The sequence below is a fragment of the Pinus tabuliformis genome, chromosome 8 (genome assembly GCF_031772625.1).
Source record: "Pinus tabuliformis cultivar Carrire ecotype Pingquan chromosome 8, CPIR1, whole genome shotgun sequence".
NCBI lineage: Eukaryota > Viridiplantae > Streptophyta > Pinopsida > Pinales > Pinaceae > Pinus > Pinus tabuliformis.
The window spans coordinates 1,425,536,139-1,425,543,033 of NC_142294.1; the positions used below are offsets into that span (position 1 = coordinate 1,425,536,139).

Sequence of the window (6,895 nt, forward strand, 5' to 3'; positions counted from 1 at the left end):
TGAATTGAGGTGAGAAGTGAACTCGCAATACTGCCAACTTGGCTTTTGTGTTTACACTTTTGCGCTAATAACCCTTTTGTCTTAGGTGGTTGACCTTTGTGGAACTCTAAATTGTTGTGATGGGGAATTTAATCCCATTTCTAGTGGTGGAAAAGCGTCTTACGTGGCACAAGACGAAGAGAAAGTACAATAATGCAAGGAAATTGTGTAGGGTGTAGGGGAGATGGATCTATTGAGTGTCTTGCGTAGCATGAGACAAAGAGAAAGTATAACCATTCAAGGAGATTGAGATTATGTAGGGTGAACGGGAGATGGATCTATTTTGATTTTTATGAAAGAGTGTCTTGCATAGCAAGAAACAAAGAGAAAGTATAATCATGCAAGGAGATTGTGTAGTGTGTAGGGGATATGGATCTATTTTCATTTTTATTTATTTTTATGACATTTCACAATACTCACTAATTTTATTCTTTTATTCTTTTAAGTACTATATGTAAATTATAATATTATAGGATAGCATTATTGTGCATCTATTCCATTAATAAATATCTAATGGATACTAAAAACTATCTAGTTGGACTCAAAACTCACTTTTTAAGACCACCAAATAAATAATTCAGGTAACTGACCACCAACTAGATAATTCAGAGAACTTATTATTATCTTAAATAAACAATGAGAAATCAGCATACAACAACTAACAATAACTATAAATACTATATTGACAACTGAATTATAATAAAATTTTCAACAATATTAAAAAACCAAAAAACAACTTCCCTAACCAAGCAACTTATCAATCCTAATGGATTTATTATTAATCCAATAGATTCATTCCCGAATTAAATATTAATCCAATAGATTCATTCCCGAATTAAAGTTGCTTCTTGTTGAAGATCGACCTCCCTGTACGTCGCGAATGATCACCGAAACGATGCCATTGAGCTAAGATTTTTGTCGGCGGTGGTCGACCTGCCTCTACCTCTTGAAACATTTCGTGAATGATGCCATATCTGAACCTTTTTTTGGATTCAACACATGAAAGGATCAGATAGTGTTTGTGATTCCTTAGAAAATCGTAAACGCAGCCATGTCAGGGAAATACGCGTCTTCATGACGGGTGTCCTGTACCGCCAAAGTCAAACAACGACGCACGCGTTCCATTATGTTCATAGGGTGGGCTTTACGCCAGATGCTCAATGTGCAAAATATGCTCCCGCCAGCTCTTCTAGAAGTTTAAAATTAAAAATAATCTGATCCAGCCATGGATATCTATCTGCCCGTTTTTATACCTTACATTTTGGGGTTGAGAGGATCTGATGTCTGCGATAGCTTATCCCCTATATTTTACCGCATGCGTTTGGGCCACCACCTACTATTTATCGAATTCTCCCTTCATATTAAACTCTGTCTGGGCTTTCTATAAATTGTCTTCATAAACAAGATATAAACAAGCCAAGTGTAGGCAGATCTTAAAGTATTTTGTTCTTCAATTTCAGGTACATTTGTCAAGTACCAGCTGCTACTTTGTTATTGTTTCTCTAAAAATGAGACAGCCATCGTTTCTGCGGGTTGTAGTAGCTGCCTTAAGCGTTGTAATCTGCAACCTACAAATGGTTGCAGAAGCAGGTACGAATATTAGTCAAACCATTCAAGGATTTGTGGTTCAGCAGAACGAGGCAAGAAAACAAGTGGGAGTCCCTCCACTGAAATGGGATGTGAAACTCGCAACGTATGCTCGCGTTTATGCAAGGGAAAGAAGAGGTGATTGCCTTCTTCAGCATTCGAATGGTCCATTCGGAGAAAACATATTCTGGGGGAGTGGTAAAGGCTGGAATGCTACAGAGGCAGTGGGTGCATGGGTTGATGAAAAGAAGTGGTATAACTATGCAAATAGTAGTTGCAGCTCCGGCCAGGACTGCACGCACTACACTCAGATTGTCTGGAGAACGACAACTAACGTTGGATGTGCCGTCATCAAATGTAACAGCGGCGACACGTTCATCACATGCAATTACTACCCTCCTGGAAACTATGTTGGAGAGAGACCATACTGAAACATTGGCGCCCACTATTTAACATTCATTCCCACGCTTGTATTTCCAGCTTCTTCCATATTGTTTGTAACATACTGGATATTGATTTCATTTTTTCTCACTACCATTTATATTTCTTTCTCAGGATCATTTGTGTTCATTATCCTATTCATATTCTTCCGATGCATACGTATATTACTTTCTTTAAACGTAATCACACATAAGATTTTCTGATGCTCACGTTGATTGAATAAGCTGCTGGAGTCTCATATTTTTCAGAACATCATGAATGGGTGCCATGATTTTCCAGTGCAAATGTCATTATCAATGGTACTGGATCCGTATAAAACGACCATAAGTGAACCTGATCTAATCTTATTATTTTTCCCTAAATTTAATGGAATGAATGACAAAATTACAACGAATTGCAATGCCAGTTATCAGCGACCTTCAAAATAAAACCAAGTGGCGCATGTCGAGGTAAAGCATGGTGTATTTGGCATATTAGATGACTTAGTCCAAACATGATCTATACAGCTAAAAAAGTTGGCCCTGTCCTCAGGGATGAATAAATCAATGGATTTGAAATTCCGACCGTCGAAATCTGATCTCAAACCTGGGTGAAAATTTAAAATGTTATGAAACCTTTTTTAACATTCAAGGAATTGTGGTTCCGCAGAACGAGGCAAGTAAACAAGTGGGAGTCCGTCCACTAAAATGGGATCTCAAGCTCGCAACGTATGACCATGTTTACGCAAGGGGAAAAAGAGGTACAAATTTAAAATGTTATGGAATCCTTTTTAACGGGCGTTCGTTGGGTTATTTGTTTGGCCTTCCAAAAATAATGCACGGGTTTCCTTTTACTTCCTTTCACATTTCCGTAGGTTGCTGCTCGATTTGAGTAGTGTCACCCAGTGTGTTTGAGGGGTTTGCTAATCATCACAAATACATCCAAAACTGTGAACATTAATTGGAAAACTTTATAATATATATTTTTTATTTTTCTACTGTTCACATTAATTGAAGAAGTTTATAATATATATCTTTTCATTTTTAAAATTTCTAAGTTTTCCATTTTTAATATATTTTCAAATTATATATATATAAAATTAATTTTCTCTATTTTATTAGTGAAGTGTAGATTTTTCTAACTGGGTAAATAAATTGAGAGCAGTTAAAACATTATTTGCATATTTAATCCATACAAATTTATCAACTTAAATTTATTTTTCATGTCGTAATAAAACCAAAAAAAAACTAACCAAAACAACGCTGCAAAATGTGTTCTATTTTATCGCTGAATTACCGTTGTTCCTTTCAATAACATAAATCTATATATTAACATTCAGACGGACAACGTACTCCGTCGTAATGTGAATAGATTGTTATTTAATCCTTATATTTTTTTTTTTTTTTTTTCGAAGGTGGCAAAACCTATCAAACTCAGGTGTCAAACCAACAGTGAGGACAACCATTTCTGGCTGCTATCCGCGAATGTCGATTTGACTCATCACCGTTATCAAGGAAAACCACGCCACCTGTAATAACCCGCTGGTGGTCCGTAAGGGAGCAGGCTTTCACTCCTGCCATATGCCTCTGGGTCTTGGGCCGTTAACCTGTTTCCTTACGTCCGAGGAAGACGAGCTCTTAGCCAAGCATAAGCAGTTTTACGGCATACTCCAGGCCGATATTTAATCCCTATATTAACTTTGATTATGATTTTTTTAGTTAAAGTTTATTTCATTTAAATGATTTATATAAGAAAATTGAAATTAATAGATATGGTTGGAATGGAAACTATTTATAGAATTTTATCTTGAAGTTAATGAACAAAATGTTATAATATCTACACTACTCCACTTGTATAATGGACAATACTAACTTAATAAAAACCAAAATTTTCAAAGCATCAAAATGTTGCATTAAACCATGAGGAATTATTTGTCCACTTTAATTTCTGAGTCTATTGATCAACCATTAAGGAAGGAGAAAATACCCTCTTTCCCACCACCAAAGTTCACCCTCATTTAACATTGATCCCAAAATAACCATGTGACCAACCTTCAAGTTGTTTGATCTTAAAACATGGAGATATTTTTTCTTGGGTGTAGACTAATACAACTGATAAATACTTTTGAAAATATGGCTTAACCTTGAATCTTAAGGAAGAGATTTTGAATATAAATCATGAATTATATTCAAGGAACCACAAAAAAAAATCATCTCATGGATTCCCAGATTCACAATTTGCCTCAAACTTTGATATACCACATAGAATTCAACAACACTATTGGAAATGTGACCTAAACCCTAAGCATACCTATGTTCTTCTTGATTCTTAGGGAAAAAATTATCCCCGTGCCACCACTTATGAACAATAATTTATTAAAATCTCATGTTATGATAATTAATAATCTTGTATTACCATGGTTTAATTATGGTTGTAAGTTTGCCTTGTCGCATTTAAGGAACATTTTTTTAATTATTATTATCATCATTTAATTATGGTTATTAGTTATATAGACATTATTGCCATGATTTTTATTAATTCTATATTTTTTGTGGTATATGAGTATATATGGCTGTTATAATTTAGAAATTATTATATAAATATTAAGGTTTTGGTTTTGATTAGAAGAAGGATTCCAAAGTCTTGATTTTAGTTATTAATAATTAGTAGGTAGATGTTAGAGATTTAACCTCCACGGATATTTTAGGATATTTTTAGTAATATACAGAAATCAAAGCTTTATATTTATCTCCAAAGTAGTTCTACTTCTTTTTTAATAAAATGATTAATTAAAAAATGTTATATGAACTGGTGTAATATAAAATGAGTTATAGTTTTTTGAGCATGTGGTATTGATAAGCCATAGTATTGGCCCATGACATTGTCACAAAGAATATTTATAAATTAAGCATCTTCATAATAAAGAGGAGGCCAATGCCCATTTTTAAAAACTTTGATACAATTTTTTTTAATCTAAATATGTTTAATTTATATATTATTTATTTTATAACTAATACCAATTAATTTCTATGTTTTCTCTAATTTTAACAATGTCCAATTTATCATGAAGTAATTGCTTATCATAAATTGATGTTTAATTTACATGGTTATGCTAGTTATATATTTTTTTGACTTTGTATATATTTTGTTATCATTAATGTGCTTGATAAGCGAAGTTAATTTTTTGGTTGTTCACAATATTATTTACTGCAATTTTGAGTTGATGAAGTCAGTTTCTAGGGTTGTCCTACCCACTTTGAGGATCAAGAGAGCTAGGATGGTTTATAGGATTTGGGTTTACAATCTCACCCTAGTCAAGGGCCTCCAGGTGTGGATGACTAGCTTTCCCTCATTCTTCAACCCTCCTTCTTACCTTGTCGCCCTCATGCACCATGAGGAACTTCTTTGTAGAGGAATTGACTGTAAATATAGGATAATTACAAGTCAAACTCAGAGAATTCCAACCCAGCCACATATCCCATTGACTAGCCCAACTCAAGGGAACGAAAAAAAGCCTAGTAGTGCAGACTATTCCATTCAAGCCACAAACCATTACTGTCATGCCAATATGACAATGCAAACACCTACTCACTGGGATGAAACTTGAGACCCAAGAACCACAAAGAATAAAATAGGAGACCCTCCACACAACATACAATATAGGAAGGACAGGTTGATTAAGTATCAACCTACAAACATTTTGTTATGCCACACCACCCAAAGAATTGAATTAACAATGAGATTCAAACACCACAAAACGGAAACATCTCCCCATAACCATTAAGATGACAACCACCATTGCACCCATTGATAGTCCAAGAATTTAAGAAAACACATCTAGGTGTAGCAGTATTAAAGAATTAAAACCAAGCCAGAAGGATTAACTACATTACCTTAATCTAACACAAAGATTGATGAGGTAGGCGCCACTTCGTGTCTAGTGATCAAAGAAAATCTCCCAATTCAAGATGGACTGAATATGATTGAATACAAAATTTAGTGAAGGGAAAAGACCAGGATCCTAGATAAAATACAAAAAAGACTAGAGAAAACCACACAGTACATATCGAAACTTAGAACAAACCCTGGTTCACAATCTATGACCATATCGTGTAGCCACTGACCAAACCTTGAATACGCAAAGGCCATTGCAATAAGCTATGTCGTTGGGATGATGAATGAGCCTCCTAGATCCATGACACCTCTCTTCACAACATAGCTTAAGACCAAAACAAAACTAATGATTTAACCCTCCTTCGCATAGTAGTATTACCTATCACACATTTCCATGTATGTTGGAGGAGTGTCATGCCCCACCCCCACCTTAAAATCGATGGGGTCGGTGGAATGGTAGACACCCTTCTGAATACTCTATTTTCTTTGTTATTCCACCCCCATCAAGGAATCTCGATCATTCTCTATAATAATATGCATCTTATTGGACCAATTGTATCGAAATTGAAGACGCCATGGAGCATTCAAAATCAAATATCTCCCTTCACTTCCCCAATTTCCTAACATATAAGTTGCCTTATTCCCAATTATTCAAGAATGGGATGTAATCACATATGGGAATAATGATAATAATTGTTAAATCAAAGAAACCAAGAGTTCCATTTACTATCTTTTGACAACTATGGCTATCAGGGTATCATAAATGAGTTTTTGAGCACTTGATACTACTAGCCAGAAGTCTCGATCCACATGCACATTATAAAATCCTTCTCCCGTTACAATCCTCAAGCCCATTTCCAAGGAAATGAATTCAACTCTGTTATTACTAGTGAAACCACAATTACCAACATAGCCTTTAAGTGTATTCCTAGAACAATCATGAAATATTCCTCCA

At 34.8% G+C, this 6,895-nt stretch overlaps 1 pseudogene; it reads left to right on the top strand.

The window, feature by feature from the left end:
* The first annotated feature begins 1,472 nt into the window (after window positions 1-1,472).
* LOC149240968 (pathogenesis-related protein PR-1 pseudogene) lies at window positions 1,473-2,178 on the top strand (annotated as a pseudogene).
* The last annotated feature ends 4,717 nt before the right edge of the window (window positions 2,179-6,895 follow it).